Below are 23,438 nucleotides of genomic sequence, written 5' to 3'. Positions count from 1 at the left end.
CATTTTTGTCTTTCTCCATCACATTTGTGATGTTCCTCTCCATTATTAGTCTTCCACTGGCAGCGTAATTTCTTCCAAGTAATATAGTTCAAGAAGAGAAGGGGAAACAGAAGGATGTCTCACCCACAGATAGACAGACCCAGTCCTGTTATCTCCAGTTGACTAAGTAGTGATGGTTATAGAGACTGCAAATTGCAACTGAAGCCATTAATTAGTCAAGCTACATTTTGCATCTTGACCTACAGCTAACCTTCATCATAGGTAGCACACTGCCAGTGAATGTTGATTTTTCTAGCATGGGGTTATTGCAGATTGTCTTTGGGGTCATCACGAATGTTTTTGTCGTTGGGGAGAGAAACAGTTGAACAGAATCAGACCTGGATATAACAAGACCACAGAGGGGTTGGCTACAAGTCCACACTAAGGTTTAGGACCTTCACTTAACATGTAACCAGTGAAGAGGAACTGCTGAGCAGAACAGGACCTTACTCAGCAGCTGTCCTGAGCTCAGGGGAAAGAAATCCAGTCGTGATATCACAGGAAAGTTGTGAGCTGATTTATTGTTGTGCAGCTGCTGTGGATATTTAGCATAGATTGGGTAGAGTTTAAAGGATAAAAAGCAAGATAATGAATTAAGATAATAGCTTTTAGACTAGAAGAAGTAAACATATCAGGAGTAATTTAAGGGTAAGTCATGGTAGGTCAGTTCAGCCATATGGAATGTTTCTCCTGGGTAGTATGAGGCATTTCCAGGCTCCAGGGTGATGACATATGCTAGAAATGTTACCAGCTGCAGCTGCTCCAAAACACTTTTCAGGTCTTGGATAGCAGCTTGACTTACTATAGAGCATTTGTAAGGCAGAGATCTTCATGGGTAGTGTGCATGTTTAGGTGGTCACACCTGACATAAAGAATGCTGAGGCAGAAAGGGAAAGAGTAACCACCATACACTAAAAGCATAAGGCAGCTAATGCGAGAGTTCCCCCTGTGTCTATCTCCCTTTGATGCTTCTTAATGAAGGCAATAAAAGACAACTTTGTGCTACAACAAGTTGCCAAATCATAATTGTGGCAGTGGAGATGGGGAGGGATAAAAAGGTGGTTGAGCAATAGTGCCAGTAATTTCTATCACAAGGGGATCAGATATGCTTTTCTGTGACCATTGATATTAGATCAGTGTGATGTGTTGCCTCCTTGGTATCAGGGTCAAGAATGTCACTGACCAGCTTCAGATAATTCTGAAAAGGGGAGGATGAACAGCCAAAGGTTGTGGTCTATGTTAGCACCGATAGCATAGATAAAAAGAGAGGTAAGGTCCTTCAAACAGAAATCTGCGTGCTAGGAAATAAATTTAAAAGTTCAAGGGTTGTAATCTCAGGGTTACTCCCAGTCCCATGTGCTAGTGGGATAAGCAAAATAAAGTAAAAATAAGCAAATATGTTAGATAAGTGTGTGGCTGGAGAGTTGAGGTATGAGGGAGGGATTCAGATTCCTGAGGCACTGGGCCTGATTCTGAGAAAGATGTGACCTTTTTACAAGCTAGATGGCTTTCACTCCAACAGGGTTACAACTAATACCCTCACAGGAGCGTTTGCTAGTACTGTGGGTGAGGATTTAAACTAGAGTGGTAGGGTAGATGGGAACCTGGGTGGGGAGACTCAAGGAAGCAAAACAAAGGTAGCAATAGAAGGTAGAAAAATCAAAAGCAAAAGTAGAAGGCACAGGAAATAAAGGCTAACACAAAAACAGGCCAAAGTAGAAAATAAACGTATAAAAATGTTAACAGCACAAATCTAAAGGTAATGTAATCCAATGAACTGAGCATTTGCAATTAGGTAGCAAATTAACAGGGCAAACAGTTGTAACTGGATATGTTATGATATGATTATAGAGAAATGTTTGTAGGGGTCCAAGGCTGGGAATCGAATATTCAAGGGCATTTGATGTTCAATAAGCAAAAGGAAAAATGGTGGATTGGTATTGTTATTGAAGGATTAAATCGGTACAAAGTGAGAAAGTTCAGAAAATTTAGGCGTAGAATCAGTTTGGGTGGAGCCAAGAAGCAACAGAGGATGGAAATCATTGTGTCTTTTGGCATCCAAACTCTAGTTGTGAAGTAGGGAATTGTATTAAACAAGCAATTAGAGATGCTTGCAATAATGGTGTTATAGTAATCATAGGTGCTTTTAATTGACATATCAAATGGAAAAGGAAATTGCATAGCAATTAAGCAACTATTTTAGTTCTGTCTTCATGGAAGAAACACAAGTAACATCTCAGAAATGCAAAGGAAGCAAGGGTCCAGTGAGAATTTGAAATGGAAGGAAATTAGCATCAGTATATTAAAAAAGGGCTGGAGAAATTAGTTGGACTGCAAGTTGTTAACCAACACCCCAGGGTTTAAAATGAGGAAACAGGGAAAATAATGGATTCATTGATTATCAATGGGATTAGACAAAGTCAACATAGGTTTATGAAAGGAAAATCACATTACTACAGTGTTTTGATGATGTAACAAATACTTGAGATAAGGGAAAACCAGTCGATGTGGTATATTTGAATTTTCAGAAAGCTTTTGAAGAAGTCCCGCATATGATGTTATGGTGCAAAATTGAAGCAAGTGGAATTGCAGATAAGATATTGGTATGGATTGAGAATTGATCAATAGACAGGAAATAGCAGAGGAATAAATGTGCCTTTTTTGGAGAAGAAACTGGTGAAAAAGTTCCAAGTAGGGCTTTGTGCTTGTGGCCCAGCTATTCTCAATATATCTTAAGGATTCAGATGATGAAAAAGAGTGTAATATTTACAAGGTACCATAAAACCAGGTGGTATTGTGAGTGGTGAGGATGGTGTTGACTCTTCAAAGAAATTTAGACAAGTGACTGAATAAATACATGGCAGATGTTGTATAATGTGGACACGCGTGAAGTTGTTCACTTTGTTAAGCAAGCCAGAGTAGCAAAGTATTATTAAATGGTAATAGATTGGGAAATCTAGATGTACAAAGGAAACTGCATGTCCTTGTACAAGTGTCACTGAAATCAAGCATGCAGGTACAGCAAGCAGTTAGGAAGGTAAATGAAATCCTATTGTCCTAATAGGATTTGCGTACAGAAGCAATGAAGCATTACTATAGCTGTACAGGGCCTTGGAGTGAGCAAATTAGATGCTGGGAATTCTTGACCTGGATGTTGTAGTTGATACCTGGCAACCTCAGTTCACTGGTGGCTATGAATAGCCTCCATGTTGGTCACCAAGAAATAGCAACTCAGCGCACAGTCCATGAGCACCACCTACACAAATCCCTTGTCCATGGATTTTAGCATCCAATAATTATCAACCTGTCAGGATCCTCATGGCACCTTTCTGATCTGCTTGCATGATGCTTACATAGTAGCCACTGCATTTCTGTCTGTACCAGCAGTGCAATTTGAAAGGCTGCTGCAAGGATACTTTGTATGCAGGGACAGCTCACTGGTACCACGCTGCATCTCAGGTCTGCTTGCTTGCTGACTTAATGCTTACCTGCATGCAAGCAGCATCCATGCCTTGCCTTTCCTTGTCTTACCCTCCCTATTAGTACAGTCCTTGCTAGTCAGCAGAACTCAGTCAAAGGTTTGCAAATCTTGCTGTATGGAACTGCGTTACATCAACCTCACACGTGCACCATGTACCAACATCTTCCTCAGCAAATACACAGCACACTCAGCAAGCAAGCAACCACATCTCCAAGTCTCAGGGGAGTAATCCTCACTGCAGCCCATGAAGGCATTGTCAGTCCTGGTCCATAAATGAAGAGCAGCCTCTGATATCAGTCCAGAGGAGTGACCACAGTCAGAAGTCTGGTTAGGGTTCTCAGTCAGAGGACTTTTTGCCTCTGCAATCTGGGGAATGAATCACATCAGCCCCATGGCTCCATAGCAATCAGTCGAAAAACTAAAAAGAGAGGGTGGTGTAGGGCCCAAGCAGGACACGATAAATCATGGATGGGAACTAGATCATTCAGGAGGGGAGTTCATCCATGGGCTGGAGCACCCTAGCCTCATTGTGTGCGATTGGCGTATGTGGGAGGGTGGAGACCAGAATATATGACTACATTTATCATAGCCACCTGATATGAGAGGGGTGGGGGGTGAAGGTGGACAGGTTGAAGTTCATGTAGATGGGTGTTTCAAGCAGGAAAGATGTCCCGTCTGCTGGGATGCCCTTCAATGGAGACAGGCCATGGCCAATCCATCCAACCTGCACATCTTGGGATTGTGAGTGGAAACTGGAGCAACCGGAAACCCACACAGACACAGGGAGAACATGCAAACTCCACACAGACAGTAATCCAAGGCTGGAATTTGAACTCAGGTCTCTGGCGCTATGAGGTAACAGTGCTAACCACTGAGCCACCGTGCCACCCATTATGCATGATTCTATTATCTTTTCTGACCTAATACTGGCTTCAGATTTTTTTTTGCACAGCAAGTTGTGCATGTGGTAGATTATCTTACATAGCTGGCTGCATCTTGCTGCAAGTTCCACTGAGTTAAACAAGAGCAATTAATTTTAATGCTTCCAGTTTATGGGTAGGAATGCTGCTTTTCTCATAATGAAGCATCAAAAATCATTCCCTAAAGTTCAACTACATTGTAGGAAACAATTGCCATGCAGCTTTAAAATGTGGTTTTGTTTTGGACTGCAGTTAAACTAAATGCATTACAAATGCAAGCTAGTGTGACAGTATCTGCAAGAAATGATCTTGCACCCCTTTTCGTCTTGTACATTTAGGAAACATATTGTGGAATTGAGTTATCCTAACATAAATGCTGACACAAAACAGTTTTGCATCACCACGGAAATGGCAGTATACAAACAGATGCAGTTCATAAACGGGAGGAAATCCTAGGACATGTTTCCTACAGAATTCTAGACGTTCAACAGCTTAACAATGTAAAAGATTCTAATACAGTGTACTTTGTTTCTTTATCATCAGTCAGGAAGCTAATTTACAAATTCTGTCAGTTTTTATTATCAGTAGCATATGAGGCCTTTAAGGCTTTATGGTGACCTAACTTGTAAAACAGATGGAGCAATGAAAAGATGGCTGGTAATACAGAAGCCGCAGCACTAATGAAAACACAGGACAGTCGTTAGTTAGCCTGGAATTATTGGCTAGGACTTTAGATGTTCCCAACCCATTAACCTGACACTGGGAGTACAAGGTGTTGTAATAGTGTCACTGGACTAGTAATTCAGAATCCCAGTCCCATTTAAGATGGTGAAGTTTTAACACAATAAAATCTGAAATTAAAAGCTATCTTAATGGTGATCATATCAACTCATCTAGTTCATTAATGTCTTGTAATAAAGATATCTATTATTCTTACCTAGTGTTGCTTACATTTGACTCCAGAACCACAGCAATGTGGATGTCTCTTAATTGGTCTCTGGGCAATCATAGACGGGCTATAAAATGCTGGCCTAGCCAGTCATGCCCACATCTCATGAATGAATAAAAAAAGTTGGTTGCCACAGTAGCCAAGAGGTTAAAATCACATGACATTCCTGTTACACACCCACCTCCACCTCATTCTTTTTACCAGTAGGAAGGGACCTCCTGCTTATAAATTCTATCTGATGCCACCTCTCTCACTAACATACGAAGGAGGAGCTTGACTCTGAAAACTTGTGATTTCAAATAAACGTGTTGCTCTATAACCAGGTGTCGTGTGATTTTTGCCCTTGTCCACCCCAGTCCAAAATCAACACCTCCACATCATATCAAACCTTTTTTCCAGGAAGGAGCAACTATTGGTTAAATCTCTGTATCTTGTGAACAGAGACCATAATGCTGTCTCCTACATGCATGATGATTTACAGGGAATGCCCAATGGCTGAAATATACTGTGTTTCTGGAGATATTTCAACTGCAAGCATCTTGACTGCATTCCACTTTACATGGCACGAGCACAGTGGGCCATCCAGCGGGTACAGAGATGAACTGACCTTAATAGTTCTGGAGGGTTCAGTTTGAGGATTCTGTTGAAACTCTGCAATTCAAGCAAAATCAAGTTATCTTTCAACTTACATCAGCTCTTTAGTCCATCCATTAATTACCTGAGATACCTTGCTACTTCATCAATGTAGGATCAGGAGAGGGAAGAGTGTAAAAGGAAAGGGTTAAAAGAAAAGTTGTGGAGACAGAGATACAGAAAGAATAGCAAGAAGGAGAGGAAAGAAAAAGCAGGAACAGCCAAAACTAAAGTTGAATACTGAAAAGAAAGGAGCGATGTACAGAGGTGGAGGGAAGGAAAACAGGACAAGGAAGAGCTCACATCGTCTACAGAAGGATATTGACAGAAGTGGCATTCACCCAGGTTGTTTGTGTGGGTGGGCGAGTGGGGAGCGTTGCCACACAGTACATTTTGATGTCAGTTCAGCCAAATTGAGAAGAGGATCTGACATCATCAGAACTGGCGACATGATGTCTTGGGAAATACTCAGGAAATGGGGTTTAAGGCCCAGGAGCTATCTAATCATCAGGGTGGAAAGGAAGAGGAGAACTTTCAATTAATATTCAGTGAAAAAGAAGTCAGTTTGTAACACAGGAACATTTTCAATAAGGAAGATAGACAGTCCCTCCAAGAATGGCTGTTTCTCATGAGTCCTATCATTGGGAGGAGGGAGCACTGTACTTGGGGGTGAGTGGGTGTGGAGTGGAATAGCATGGGGAAGTGAGCTTGTTTCTGACAGCATGAGAAGTTAGAGGAATCTGGTGATGCAGAGAAAATGCTACAGGAGCAAAACTTTGAAACATTACAAGGATGCTGTTGTTTGAAATTCCATGGGCAACATTCTCAATGGTTAAGCAGGATGATATGTGCTAGTGTCTCCCAGTAGCATCCCCACTGGAGTTTGTAGGATCATCTGAAGAATACCACATTTCTAAAGGGTCAGTATTGCTAGTGTGATTTGGGGCATCTCTTTAGTGAGCATCTTTCTCTGTATTAACCAGTTTTGTACCTTCATTGAATTAGTTTGTTTTAGATTAGATAAACACTTCTGTGTTTATTAAAGAATCTTGTTTTTTTTATCTTAACCTTGTTGATCTCTCAACCTTGTGTCTAATGTAGTGATAGTGTACAAGTGGTCATATCAGGAACTGGCTCATAAAAATCAAATTTATGTTGTGACCCATGGAATACTGCAACTTGAGAAAGATCGTGCATTACTCTCATCTCAGTGTCACTGATGAGCTTGGATAGCTCTTTGCATCTCTTTGCATAGTCTCAAGCAGTTTCAGTCTACTCAGAAGTTTTCGTTTCCAAATCTCAGTTTCAATTTTTGTTTCCTTAGAAATTGGGAGGATCAATCTCGTTTCCTAGTTTCCTTTTGTATTTCCCTTTATAGTTTGTGTTTTTAGTTAGGATCCATCCACCTTAGAAAATACAAACATTGAAAGCACAAATTCCATCACTCTATTCTGGTAAGATCACTAAACTTTATCTGTCACTAACTACTAATGCACAGGATGTTGGAGCTGCCAGTCATTGTCTTAACTACTCCCTACGGCATTCCTGAAATATATTTTTGGAATGTTTATTGATGTTCCATTGGGTGTAAAATAAGTAGGGCTCATAAATAGCTCAGGTTGATGTAGCCAAACTCCTTTAATTGCAGTAAATGCTTTGGGGTAATGAACCATTCCACCACAGTTTACAGATATTTTTATTCTTGCTAAAAGTGGAGAAATGTGCTGCATGAATACTACACCTTTTTTTTAAAAAAATCTCCCTGTGGTGAACATACTTCTTTGAACAATAACAGAATAACTGGTTGTAACAAATCTCTTGTTCCACTGATAATAAAATGACATTTTCCAGCCTGAAGGAAAATGTAAGGAAGATAGCTTAGGTTTCCCTGCAGTCACGTATGTAGCAAGATGGATCCATTGATGTACTGAGAATCCTGTCATTCACTGGATAAAGTACAACAAGGTAAATCATCTATGTTTATCACAAACTAATATGCAATGGCATTGCTTTGAATGCACTTGACCTTTTCTTAATGCTGATGTCCTTTGTCGCTTTTGAATAGTGTGTCCTTGCTGTATTTAACAAATGTTTCAGTGAATCAGGTGGATAAATTTCTATAATCAAATATTATAAAGTAAAATAAGGGCAATATACATGCCCTTATGTATTGTGAAATTAAATTTCCCTATACAAAAATGAATTTGGCAACAAAAAAAATTCACTTCTAAAGCCTTTCAAAAACCCTACTTTGTTCTTCATATTGTAAATCAAAGTTACTGTGAGACAACAAGGTGTTCAGAGATAGTAGGAACTAACTGTGAGACATATATACTGATACAGACATATGAATATACAAAATAGGAACAGAAGTGGACCATTTGACATTTGAGAGTACTTCACCATTTCTGATCTATTGTGTTTCAAATTCCATATTCCCACCTACCCCGATGACCTTCGATTCTCCTAACAAGAGTTAATTTACATTTGCCTTAAAAATATTTAATAACACACTTCCGCTGCCTTGAGATAGAGTTACAAAATTGCACAACCCTCAATGAAAAACAATGTCCTTATCTCTATCCATTTTGCTAAACTGTCAGATACAAGTTCTACCTGAAGTTCGGACATTGCTAAATGTTATGGACCTCATGAAAGACTTTGGTAAACAACTTCTTTAGGAGGAAATAGAATAACCGTTAAAACAAGAACACCATTTTTGTCAAACACAAGCAAATTCATTTTGACTTATATGTTAGTGAACAAAGAAAGGTAAAAGAAATTGCAAATTTCATTTTACACGCCTGGAACAATTTGATCCAGAAATACGTATGCATCTCGTCTGACATGAAGAATTCAGAACTTTCATACGCATTTCTTAGTTTGTTCTCAGAATGCAGGATAATGCTGGGAAATTGCACCTCTTCCTTGAACAGCTTCATTTCCCGTGATGATAATGGATAAGGATCTTCAGGAGTTTGACCCGGTGAGGATGAGCGACTATTCGATCATCTAAGACTTCAAGGACAACTTGTAGCTGATCATGTTGCCATGATCCAGTTGCTTTGATAGTAAAGATCACAGAGCTGGGAGGCACTAGCAAGATAAGCATGCTAAGTTGCTGAGATAACAAGGTGTAGAGCTGGATGAACACAGCAGGCCAAGCAGCATCAGAGGAGCAGGAAGGCTGACATTTGAGGCTTAGACCCTTCTTCAGAAATGTTGCTAAGTTGCTGGACTGTTTCCTGTGGATAAATATGCTAAAGGTGTGCCTACTGAAGCTACAATGTGCTGGTGCAACCAAGCAGCATACGATACATTATGTTGAGTATTTTTAAAACTATATCATCTGGAAAAATAGTGAATGTTCCATGATGTTCTTGACTTGGAACGTTGTCAATAGCAGAAGGACATCAAGGGCCAAGGTGATCTATTTATCACAGAATGCCCATTCAGAGCACTGTTCTGTAACCATGTTATTGCGATGCTTGGTTTTGATAAGACTGTCTTCAATAGGCAGTCACTGGGATGACAAATGTGGGAGCTCAATAAAGTTGGTGACTTTGAAGGTCAGAGAAAGGGCTTGGTCATTTCTAGATGGATTTATGCATTGCTTGGCCTTTATGTGGTATGATATCTGCTTTTGTCTATAGATGGACCAAAATTGTAGTGAGGTCGGCAGGTTGTTTGTGTTACTTAATGGAGCTATTGATGACTCCAAACTACTGTGTTGATAATTGTTAGAAGGCTAATAGGCCAATAATTGGCTAGATTAGACTTTTTTCAGATCAATTCAGCAAGTAAATCCTAGCACCCTAATTTCACAGAAGCAGCTGGTCCTAGTCTCAAAGTCTTCATTGTTACAACTATAACACTGGCAGAATACAAAACTTTATTAGACCAAATCACTTTTTTGCTATAATAGGATCTGCACTGAATTGACTGGACTTTAGAATCTCAGTATGGATCCAAAGTAGATTCATTCATAGAATCATAGGAACCGTACAGTACGGAAACAAGTCATTCAGCCTATTGAGCCCCCACCAATCCTCCAAAGAGCATCCCACCCAGATCCACCCATGCCCTATCCTATTACTGTACCCCTGCATTCCCCATGGCTAATCTACTTAACATACACATCCCTGGATACTATGGGAAATTTAACATGGCCATTCCGCCTAACCTGCATACCTTTGGACTGTGGGAGGAAATCCAAGCACCCAGAGGAAACCCACACAGACACGGGGAGAATGTGCAAACTCTACACAGACAGTGGCCTGAAGGTGGAATCGAACCCGGGTCCCTGGCACTGTGAGGCTGGCCACTGAGCGACTGTGCTGCCCTAAATTTGGTATTTTTATCACACAGGCACATGAATACTTTTCATCTGCTTCATTGCTTGTCGCCACTCTCACGCAGGAAATTACAGGGAGTTGTGAATGCAGCCCAGTCCATCATGCAAATCAGCCTTCCTTCCATTGATTCCATCTATACTTCCCATTGCCTCAGAAAAGCAGTCAACATAATCAAAGACCCCTCCCACCCCAGTTATGCTTTCTGCCACCCTCTTCCATCAGTCAGAAGATACAAAGGTTTGAAAACACATACCAACAGATTTAAGAACATCTTCTTCCCCGATATCATCAGACTTATGAATAGACCTCTCATATAATAGAATTTATATTTCTGTGCACCACTATGCCGGTATTCTGCATTCTGTTCTATTATCCTGATGCACTTATGTGAGGGATGATTTGCCCAAATAGCACAAAAAACAGTACTTTTCACTGTATCTTCGTACATGACAATAATAATAAAACAAAGCAAATCAATAGTGTTCCATTCATGAATTCTACCACAGAGTACCAGGGAAAGCCTGGAGAGGGTCAGATTTTTTTTGAACTTGAAACCATAGACTTTCTGGACTTTGCAGTACCTGTGTAGCCGCTGTCCTCCCAACATCCATCTGTTGTGAGTCTATCTTGTGTGTGAGTCAAGACATACTCAGGAATGATAATAGAAAAATGTATGACTTTGACTGAAAATGTAACTCTGGGAATATGGATATGTCAGCTTGTCTAGACTATAGGACACATCTAACTTTGGGCACTGCTCCCCAGCTGTTGGATGTATACTGAACTGTAATTCCGTGTGGTTCAGTTTGCCACAATCTCAGCTATCACCACAAGTTCTGCTCCAGGACTTGAGCACATTAAAACTGAGGCTAATGCTCCAATGTAGTCTTTTTTTTCATTCATTCACAAGAAGTAGGCAACACTGGCTAGGCCAGCATTTATTGTCCATCCCTAATTGCCCAGAGAGCAATTATGAGTCAACCACATTGTTGCAGGTCCGGAATCATATGTAGGCCAAACCAGGTAAAGATGGCAGTTTCCTTTTCTAAAGGGCGTTAGTGAACCAGATGGGTTTTTCCAACAATTGACAGTGGTTTTGTTGTCACATTAGACTCCAAAGTCCAATATTTTATTGAATTCAAATTCCACCCTCTGCTGCTGTGGCGGGATTTGAATCTGTGTCCCCAGAACATTATCTGGGTCTCTGGATTAGCAGTCCAGCGATAATACAACGGGGTCATCATCTTCCCTATAGGAGCACTGCACTGTTGGAGGTCCCATCTTTTGGATGAGACATTAAACCAATGGCCCAGCTGACTTGTTAAAGAATTCATGCTAGTATTTCAAACATATTACCGTCATTATCACAATGTCATTATCACATTGTGAATCACATTCATAATAAAGTGTTGCAGGGATAAGGATGTTGGGCTGCCATGTCACCAAAACGAAAAGAGAAGAAGAGGAACCTTACTTTGATCTGATATCTTCACATTGCTGACATATCTGTTAAACAGTATTCTTGGTGCCTTATTAAGCTGTTGTCCTTTTACAACTGAGTTTTGAAAAGATTGTAGGATGTCAAGTCTAAAATACTCCAAAGCTCATTAAGAGTCAACCACAAATTGGGCGATAAGAGTTCAGATGTTTTCCAACATGGGAAAAAGATGGTAGATTCCCTTCCATTCTCACATGCAGGTGAATCTATTGACATTTTGCAACAAATGGCATCTTTCTAATTTACATTTTGTTGAGTTGATATTTGAACTTTCAACCTATAAATTATTTGCCCACTACTATAGCATACAGAGTTCCACATTGATTGACTACAGTGGCATGATTTTTGTTTACGAAAGATTATTGAATATACTATCTATCTTGCAAAGGTGTGGCTATCCAAGCACTGTTTAAAAGTATAGCTCACTAATTAGGTTATTCTGAAAATACAACACAACAGGCTGCTGTGAAAGCCAGAATAAATTGATTGAAGATCTAAAGTTTTAAATGCAAAAAAGATTAAAACACCTCAAATTAAAACCAGAAAGACATCGTCTTTTCAAGCATCTGCTGATTTACACATTTGTATCCTGAATATTGTTCACAGGTCTATCCAGCTGCTGCCTTGATATAGGAATTGATGTTTATGGAGAAGTAAAAATGAGCCCCTCAATGTGAATAGATTTCTATAATAGGTAATTTATTTCGCCAGAATCAAAGTTGACCCTCCGTCTTCAACCATGAAAATCCCTGGAGATTATTTTGGCTGCACTGTTCCTTCAAGTAGGAGTCTGCCTTTTGTATCTGAAAGAATGAGACACTGGTTCATCTCTTCACTGCATTGGAAAGGTCACTGTCTTTATTATGTTTACTAATGTGTTATCATCACAACCCAGCAATAGGTTTTGCTTTTTTCCCCTTTATCTGGGCCTCTTTTCAATCAAGAACCTTATTTTGTGTAATAAAGAATGAAGGGAAGCTTTTACAATGTAAATCTGAATATACGTATTGTGAAGGGGGAGGGGAGACGGAAGATTGACAGTTATTTGTTAACTCTTCTCTCTCCAAAAATGGATGAGGAAATGGTGTAGGTGGTGAAGTATCCAAAGTAATCAAGCTAATAGGTCAATGTTCGATCCCAGATATTGAAAAGGTCACTGAAAGTTTACTTAGAATGAGCCAAGCTGTTAAGTCTTTGGAAATTTGCTGTATAAGGTTCAAAGATATTGTAAGATTGATTTAGGAGCATGTTTTTCTTTATATTTTCTGGTTCTAAAATAATGTAGTAATAGAACATGAGTGTGAAAGATACAATATCCAATGAAATAAAAGACATAAATGGTATAAAGGCTGCAAATGATCACTTCATTTAATGACACTTATAAGAAAGAAAATAATTTGAAATGTTTTATTAGGTTGTGTCTGTGTATGCTTGACATGGCTGCTATTTTATAATTTTCAGTGTTTCAGACACAGTTAGTTCAATTGTACAAATTTGCTAAGAAATATGGTGAGAGCAACACATTAAATTATGATTATATTTGCAATCTCAAATTAATTTTGAATTAGTAAGCACAACTAATAAAAGAAAAGTAGGGACTCCATACATGTATCTGTAATTTTCCTGGGATTGCATTATTTTATATGATGTAATAAGTTTTTGTTTTCCTTCCCTCCAATTATCAAACATAAAAGAGTAGTTTTCATAAGTGAGCAAGTTGACTTAATTAATGAGGTGGTGCCTTTTGACAATGAACAACTGCAACAGGGGATTTTCAGAAAGTCAATTAATACCTAATAGAGGAACTGTGAATCTACAGTTACACAATCTGCCTATTTGGATATAAATAAGCACAACATTTACCAAATATAAAGGTAGATATATGTTATAATTCTGAAAATCATTACTTTAAAATCACATTTTGATGAATTGTCACAAATACATTTGTAGTGTTGTCTATGTACTACAGGGTTATTTATTACAGATTTTGAGTCTTTATTTTATACAACATAATAATGATAAATGATTACTCAAATGCAATCATTATATTATCTCACATTGACATTTTACCCAATACTTGAATAGAATTTTTCTTCACTCTAACTCATTTCCCTCAACATTTCCCTATAAGTTCCTTGTTTAGCTTGATTTGTTGTGGCATTCCCCTGTCTCAGAGGAGTTTGCTGCATTGTTTATTTCTCAAGGTGTTCAAAATATCTGCGTTTTTCACAACAATTTACCATAATCTCTTTCTATCCTAGAGGGATTCATTGCTTTACCCAGCATTTCTGAATGTACGTTGCTGCCAAAACACTCACTGTTTCTTGCAAAATTCAGTACAGCTTGTTCTTATCTTCCAGAAGCTAAACAAGATTCCACCATTACCCGCCAATAGGCTGGAGTGTCTTTTCTTTCTCAGTAGCTCATCATAATATTCATTGCTTATAGGAACCACTGCTTCAAAGCTTGAACATCCAAATTCCTTAAACTTATTTAGTTAGATGACAGCAGTGGCTCAGAGGTGACACTTTTGCCTTCAAGTCAAAATGTTATGAGTTGAATGTACACTCCAAAACATTTGAGCATGTGATTGAAGCTGGCACTCAAGTGCAATGATAGGGGACTGCTGCACTGTTAACATTATTGATTCTTGGACAAGACATTAAACTGAGATTTGTCTTCTAATTTAAAAAAAAGTGATTTTCCTGTCTGCTCACCAACAGATAACCTAGCCGGTCATCTCATTGTTATTTGTGGGAAATTTGCTGAGTACACATTGGCTGTCAAGTTTCCTTAGATTCCAAACGTGACTACATTTCAAAAGTACGTCATTGGTTGTAAAGATCTAAGGTCCTCAACAGAACTGTATGAAGGCAAATTATTTTTCATTTTTCAATCTGGGAGCAACATAGCCTACAATGAAAAGAATGACTCAGCTTATGCAGCATAGTCGCATCAGCAAAATCTCATGTTTTCCACCAAAAGAAGGATCATCAGTGGAGAAAAGTAATGTTAAGACGACCACCAGCACCCACTACAAACCTCAGGCAGCATGCTTACTACCAGGTTAGAGCTACATTGACCTCAGTGGGGAGTAACACCTGAAAGGGCAGCATCATGTGCATAGATGAAATCTGTCATCTCCAAGAACCAGCACTTCAATAAAGGAGCAAGATCAACACGGAACAACTTTACTCCAGTACTTACCAGGGAGATGGAACAGTTCGATATGACATTGAATGATGAGATTGGAAATACAACAAATGCATTTATGGCAAAAAAGAGATTGGCTTGATGAAATAACAAATTTCAAATGGAATAAAGCTCTTGATCTGGTTGGATTACATCCATGCATTGCAAAACTAACTAAGTAAGTAATAGCTGAAGCATTACTACTATACAGATCTAAAAAAATCATTAGAAAAGCATATAGTGCCTATTGAAGATGGTTAAGTAGGGGGACAGAATGTGTTTAAGGAATTATAAACCAATCAGCTGAATATCAATGGTTGGAAAATAATGGAACCTCTGCCAAAGGAGTGAAGAGAATAAATGACAAATATTGCAATGAATAAAGAGCTTGGATCTTTAGGTGGAAAACTTGCTGATGATCTTTATTGAATTGTTTGAAGTTGTAACACAGTGAGTACACAATAGTAATGCATTTGATGTACTTAATTAGGAATTTTGAAAGAACCACAGTTAAATGGTAAGTTGGATGCAAAATTGGCTTCGTCATAGAAGACAGAGGTTAGTTGTAGGAGGGTGTTTTTCTTTCCGAAGGTCTGTAACCAGTGATGTTCCACAAGGATCAATGCTGGAACTTGTGTGGTTTGTAATATATATAAATAATTTGGATGAAAATATAGGTAGTTTGATTATTAAGTTTGCAGATGACATGAAAGTTGGTGGATAGCAGATAGTGAGGAAGGTTGTCAAAGAATATAGATCAGTTGGAAGGTTGGGCAGAGAAATGATGGAGCTTAATCCAGTCAAACATGAGGTGATGTATTTTGAAAAATGCAAAAGGAAAGTATACAGTTAATGTCAGGAACCTTTGGAGCATTGATATACAGAGGTAACTTGGGATGTAAGTCCATAGCTTCCTGAAAGTGGCAACACAAATGGATAAGATGATAAAGAAGGCGCACAACATGCTTGCTTTCAGTTGTTGGAGCATTGAGTATATAAGTTGGGAAGTCATGTTGCAGCTGTATAAAACTTGGTAGAAGCAGATACAATAGCAATGATTAAAAGGCATTCAGACAGTCAAATGAACAGGTAGGAAATAGAGAGATACAGACCAATGTGCAGGCAGATCGTAGTAGATTAGAATGGTTTCATGGTAGGCACAAACATGCTGGACTGAAGGGCCTGTTCCTGTGATGTACTGTTCTTTGTAACTTCATAATGGATTAATTAATAAAGTCAGAGAATGTGGAGTCAGAGGAAAGGTAGCAGAATAGATTGCAAGTTGGCCTCAAGACAGAAAGCAAAGAGTAGAAGTAATTGTTAGTTATTCAAAGTTACAGAAGCTGAAAATTGATATTCCATAAGCATCTTGGCCCACTGCTGTTCAAAATTTATCTTGTGGATTTAGACTTTAGAATCAAAGACATGATTTATAAATTTGCAAATTATACCAAATTGGAGAGAGAATCAATGCTGAGCAGGACATCAAGAATTTACAGGAAAACATTAATAAACCTGCAAAATTGGGAAATAATTGGCAAATGAAGTTCAACACAGATAAATGTGACGTGGTACATTTTGGTCGGAAGGGTAAGAATATAACTTATTACCTGAAAGGCACAAGTCTAGATGAGGTACGGAAGAAATGAATCTTGGGTTACAAATACATGTACACCAGTCACAAAACATTACACCCATAGATTAACAGGTTGTAGGAAAAGCAAATAATGTACATGGTATTATTTGGAAAATAATGCTAAAACTGCATTGAAATTTAATTACTCCAAAAATGTTGCATTCAGTTCTGATCACCATTTTATAAAACAGAGGCAGAGGTATTAGAAAATATGCAGAAAAATCTTTACCAGGATGATATCAGAAATGCATCGATATACATGACGGAAAAAGATAGATAGGCTGGACTGCTTTCCTCTTGACAAATAAAGGCTAAGTGGTGACATAATAGAGGTCTTTCAAATTACAAAAGTATCATGAATCTAGTAAAGTCCACATTGAGACCATTGGGTTGTTGGGTTCCAAGGCGGAATGTCGTCCAGCGAATGGGAGGGGGAGTTGAAGTGGTTCGCAACTGGAAGACCCAATGGTCTCAATGTGGACTTTACTAGCTTCAAAATGTCCCCACCCCGGCCTCATCCCATGACCAACCCTCCGTCTCATCCCCACCTCCATGAACAGTCCGTCTTCTCTCCCACCCATCCAACCCCCCCAGCTCACTGACCAATCTCCACCACTACCTACCTGCACTCACCTATCACCATCCTACCTACTTTCCCCAGCTCCACCCCCCACCTCTATTTATTTCAGAGCCCCTTCCCCTTCCCCATTTCTGAAGAAGGGTCTCAACCCGAAACGTCAGCTTTCCTGCTCCTCTGATGCTGCTTGGCCTGCTGTGTTCATCCAGCTCTACACCGTGTTATCTGGGATATAAAGGTCACTGGTTAAGACAAACATTTGTTTGCCCATCCATAGTTGCCCTTGAACTGATTAGTTTATGAGGTCATTTCAGAAGGCAATTAAGAATCAACCTTGTTGCTGTGAACTTAGAGTCAAATAGAGGTCAAACTGGGTAAGGATGACAGATTTCTTTCTCGAATGGACACTAGTGAATTGGATTTCTTTTTGTTATGTCATAAATGTTATGACAATGTTATATGCTTACCATGAGGCTATATTTTAATTCAGATGTGAATGAATTCCAATTTCACCAGCTGCTTTGGTGGGATTCAAGCCCATGTCCCTAACTTGAGTCACTTGGTTATGAGTTGAGTGACATAACCACAATGCCACTGCCTGCCCACTTGAAGCATAACAAGGAGCTTGCTGCTGTACAACTTAATCGTTTAATGTTAGCCCAGACACTGATGTGACTGTGAATATATTGTTTTTGAATATAACAGTTAGTTGTAATAAATGTTCATCAAATTCTTCAATTCTGCTAGATCCAATCCTTGAGGGATAACATAAGCATTGCCACATGAGGTTAAAAAAAACCCTGCTGGAGGTAAAATCATATCATACAGTGGACATACTTTTCTTCAAAAATAGTGCAGGATTACAATGACTTTATTCCATACAGTTTCTCAAAATATGGATGCATTGCATTCATTTAAGCACAATGTACAACTGTATCTTCAAGCATCTGCTGTTGAATTAGTTGAGCAGTTAATTTGTAAAAATAATTACTGTACTAACCTATTCCAGCTGTGGAAGGCACAACTTCTGTCAGAAGTGGTAAGCCCCAAACCATAAACAGAGATTTACAGGTTAATTCTCAGAATACATTACTACATGTTATATATGCCTGTGGTGTAGAGGAGCAAAGTCCTCAATGTTTATTGGATAAAGCATTAAACAGGTGAAATAACTTTGTTTCAAACAGGGTCAGGTGATGCTGAAATGCAGGCTTGCAAAATTATCCTTAAAGGGACAACATAGAGCTACAAACCAGGAGATAATGAACACCTATCCAGTAGGAAGTGCCAAAATTGAAATGAACTTCTGTCAGCTGTGGATCATTTGGTAGCACACTCATCTTTGAGTCAGAAAGTTGTGAGTTCAAGCTCCATTTCTGAATAATGAGGGTAAAAATCTATATATTCTAGAGCAGCAATGGTGGCATGTTGCATTGTTGGAGGCACAGTGTTTGGATGAGATGTTAAATGGAGGCCTTTTCTGCACTCTCAATGCATGTTAAAGATGCTTTGGTCTGATATCTAAGAAGTGCATGGGAATTCTCCCTTGTATTTTAGCCAATATTAATCTTTGAATCAACATTCCAAAGAAGATATTATCTGGTCATGCCTATATTGCTGCTAGTGGGAACCATCTATAGATCTTTGTGTTTCCTATATTACTTCAAAAGTGATTTGGGACCGTGAGATCAGGAAAACCATTATGTAAATGCACTGTGTTCTAAGAGGCAAAGTGGAAGTTAAAGTGTGTGAATATAGCTGTCAACATAGGAATCTCGCTACATGTGACGGTAGCCACAGTTACTGATGTGTTTTACTGTTAGTGTTTGTTTGAATGTCTGAGGGTTGACTGGGTGGAACAAAAACTAGAATGGTAAATGTGACTATGCGACCCAGCACAAAATTAATAGGAATACCAAAAAAGATACTGAGAAAACAACGCTTACAATAACTACTTATTTTCACAGCTGTCAATTTTCAAACTTGCCGCAGACATGGAGTTAAATTAAATCATGTCTATGGTCAGTTGCTCCCTAAAATATACAGCCATAAAATATTTCCTCCTTCAATGCATACTAATCTCCTTATCGGAAAAGGCCATCTTTGACAGAAAGAATGGAAAACAGATATGTAGAGTACAGATGTGTAAAGAGGACTGGCCAAATGTCCTGTCACAGAAGAAACCACCATAGGGCTAATTAGCTGCTAAGGTGTATATAGCATGGGTGTTACACTCCAAATTTGAATAAATGTAATCAGATCAATTCTCCATGCAATCAGCTTCAGCGTAATTAATGATTGTGTTATACCATGGATAGTGCAATGTACTGTCTGCACAGCAAACACAACATCCTTAACTATGTACACTGTGCTCTTTCCTTCTTGTTATAGAGGTACCACAACCACAGTAGCAACTATTTGGACCCTCTCACTAATGAACGACACTCCAGCACTCAAGGAATCACAATTTCACATGTACGCCCGTCCAAAGAAACACACTCCAGGGAATTGTGATTTTAAAAAAAACGAACTTGAACCATACTTCATGGGCATTGATAATGCTGAGGTGGTGACTGAAGATGGGCTGACAGTTCCTGAACTAAGATATAACATTGCCAAGATATGCTGAATCGCATTGTGATCTGACTACTGACTATGAAGTGGAGAAAGTGAGTGATATTGTGTAGGTGGGTGCTCAGTCTCTGCAGACAACAAATGAACAGTGTGCAACATTACTGGCCTGTGCAGGAAAAACCTGAGGCCTCATACGCACAGCTCTCATGAACACTTCCCCTGATGCTGTTGTCATACTGACATCCATATCCAATTAATAATAAGTCAACTTCAATATGCTTAGAAGCAGAAGCTGAAAAACACAGAATGAATGATTCACAGCCTCATTGTCATGCCGTTCTTTACCCAGTGTTATGACCCCTACTGATGTTAGCACTGGACAGACCTCAGAGAGAAACCTCTCCATAACTATTTGGTCTGAGGAGAATATCCCCCACCCCACCCTTCTTTAATCCCTTCAGGTAACTTAAATCCCATATCCCTGGTACCACTCAAGCAAATCTCCTGTGAATGCTCTCTAGGTTCTTGACATTCTTCATAAGGTGTGCTGCTCTCAATTGAGTGCAATAATCCAGCTGGAGACTCAATAATAATGAGATGAAGGTTTAATGTATTTTCCTTGCTTTTGTACAGTCTAGATGGAACTTTACACTCCCCCAGGATGTTTGCTGTCAGTCAGGAGGGGATCAGGGCATGTAATGGACCACGAGTAGAGATCCCATCACCTCCTGACTTCTTCAGTGAAGTCAAAGTTGAGCAAGGTCAATGACATGCTGTGGCCTAGTGGATGCTGGGAAGGGCTGGGAGGCTCATTCTTTCTCACACCTCCAGTGCCAAATGGAGGGGACTAACTGGTGGTAAGGAACGGTTATGGGAACACACCCCTGTCTTTTACAATAACCTCCCTTTCCGCTCCCCACACCAGTGTATCCATGACTGTTTGCAATAATTCTGCCCGACTCACTCATTCTGGGACACCAGTAAGGATCTTCAGCCTTGGGTCTCCTGCAGTACCGGCAGTGACCAATGCTCATGGTGCTGCTGCTGGTGTGATCAGCTGCCAATCTGTGATGGCCTGACAATTATCCGAGGTAAAATTTCATGCTTATAACAGCAAATGTGGTGGGAAATTGAGTCAAGTAATTGTTCCCTTACAGGGAGGAAGTATAAATGCATGAAATCAAACAAAAATGGATTTCTCAACAGCTCAGTCAAACAGAGTAATGGCTTTCTTTGCATGTCAGAAATCCAGTTGGCCAAAACAAGGTCATTGGAGCAGAATATTTGTGATCCTGTGATCTGCCAGAACCAGTCAGTGCCAGACCTCATTACAGCCAAGGTCCAAATATGGGTAAATGATCAGTGAGGCAAGATGAGAGAGAATGCCCTTGATTTCAGGCAGTGTTTGACAAAGGACGGAATCAGGAACCTTAGGAACATTGAATTCAATGGAAGTAAGAAAGAAAATTCCCCATCAATTAGTGCATAGAGGAAGTTGGTTCTGACTGTTGGAGACCAATCAGCTCAGTTCCAGAATCTTGCTGCAGGTGTTCCTCTGAATAATGCCCCAGAACCAACCATGTTCTGCATCTTGAATGATAATATTGCCTCCAACAAAAGGACAGGGAGTGAGGTTGTTCCTAATGATTGGACAGTGTTCTGTTCCCTTTACAAATCATCACACACTGGAGCAGCCTATAGCAACAATACCTGGACAACATTCTGAGTTGGGTTGATGAATTACGAATAATATTTATGTTACACATTTGACAACCAATAATCACTTCCAACATGAGATCATTTAGCCACCTCTTTTTGAGATTCAAATGCTTTACTGTCTTTAAATTCCTCAACATCAATGTTATGGGGATCGCCATTGACCAAAAACTTAACTGGACCAATACATAAATGCTGTGGCTATAACAGCAGATCAGATGATGGATATTTTGAATAGAATGATATATCTGTTTATTTCCAAAGGACTTTTGATTATCTACAATGCATTACTTAATACTTCGAGATAGTAAGAACTGCCGATGCTGGAGTCAGCTTTCCTGCTCCTCTGATGCTGCTTGGCCTGCTGTGTTCATCCAGCTCTACACCGTGATATCTCTGTAACACCTTTATATCCCATACAGGAATAAAGAAAAGTGATTCCCACTTGAGATGGAATATGAGACCTTTGTACCCCCCTGGTCACATGCTATGATACAGTGACAATACCATAAGCCTGTCTCTCAAAGTTATACTGATCTACCATCCTTGAGACATAACACAGCACTCTGTTGTCTGTACAGTAGCAACGTCACTTCATGAAGCTTATCATTCTAGTTAAGGTGCCTCAGTTGAGTCTGGTTTACGAACTGCTATGTTGTGAAATACAGAGTTATGCAGGAATCTTGAAGAAAGAAAACTGACCGTCGTTCCTTTCTCTCATTTTGATCACGCCTTTTACTTGCCAGCAATGTAGGTGGTCTAGTGGTTTGAGAACACCATGAGTGCAGATTCAATACAGAGGTAAAGATTTATGTTCTGTAACTGCACAGCTCCTTGACCTCACTGACTATAAATATTACTTTGTGGAAAACAGTTTCAAGCATGGCGAACACATTTGTGTCAAGTGCATAGCTTTAAATTTAGATGCTTTAAATAAAGTCCTTGGGATGAAAGGGGCATATTTGGCAAGGTTCCTATGTTGGCAAACATAAAATCCTTGGAATTAAAAAGTCATTAGTAGCTTGAATACAAAATTAGCTATTGGTCAGAAAGTGGGAAACAAAGGTGAATAGTTACTTCTCCAAACTAGAGATTAGAAAAATAAATTATGCAAAGAATAATTAAGGATCAGAAATTCACTGCCTAAGGAAGTGACGTAGATAAATTGATAAGTTCATGGCCTTCTTTGGCGCTATAACATTGAATGATTCTACAGCATGTTTCAGTATTATTCAGAAATCAGTAGTAGATACACTGCTTTTTTTGAAGTATATGAACAACAATGACCTGAGTGCATAACTTCAAAACAAAATAAAATTCAGAAATGTAGTAAGCAATGAGAACAATTTTAATAGACTTCAGAGATTCGTAACTAGTGAAGAGAGCAGATATTTAACATACAAATTTTGACACAGAAGTATGAAGTGATACATTGTGATAGGAATAACAAAGATAGACAATACAAATAAAATTATGTCATTTTAAAGTGGTTGCAAGTTATTGATGTATTGAAATCTTTGAAGGTTGCAGTAGAAATTGAGAAATCTGTTTAAGAAAAGTTTATGGTATCTTTATCTTTACAAAAATAAGGTTAGAGTATAAAAGCAAGGAAGTCATGCTAAACCTTTGTAAAGCATTAGATAGGCATCTATCTATCACATCTACACCTGGTTTTTTGCATTGTGTTGTGATATAGGTAATCCATTACTGTACCTTCAAAGGATTGAGGGTACAAAGATTTCATGCTCTATTTTATCCTGGAATCACTTGAAGATGACACACAACTTTTCTTTATCCCTTTCTTTTTGCATGGGATGGAAGTATCACTGGCAAGACTGGCACCTGTTGTCCATCCCTGGTTGCCATTG

The sequence above is a fragment of the Rhincodon typus genome, chromosome 23 (genome assembly GCF_021869965.1).
Source record: "Rhincodon typus isolate 14 chromosome 23, sRhiTyp1.1, whole genome shotgun sequence".
NCBI lineage: Eukaryota > Metazoa > Chordata > Chondrichthyes > Orectolobiformes > Rhincodontidae > Rhincodon > Rhincodon typus.
The sequence above is the reverse complement of the archived record's forward strand: the minus strand, read 5'-3'. Positions refer to the sequence as shown.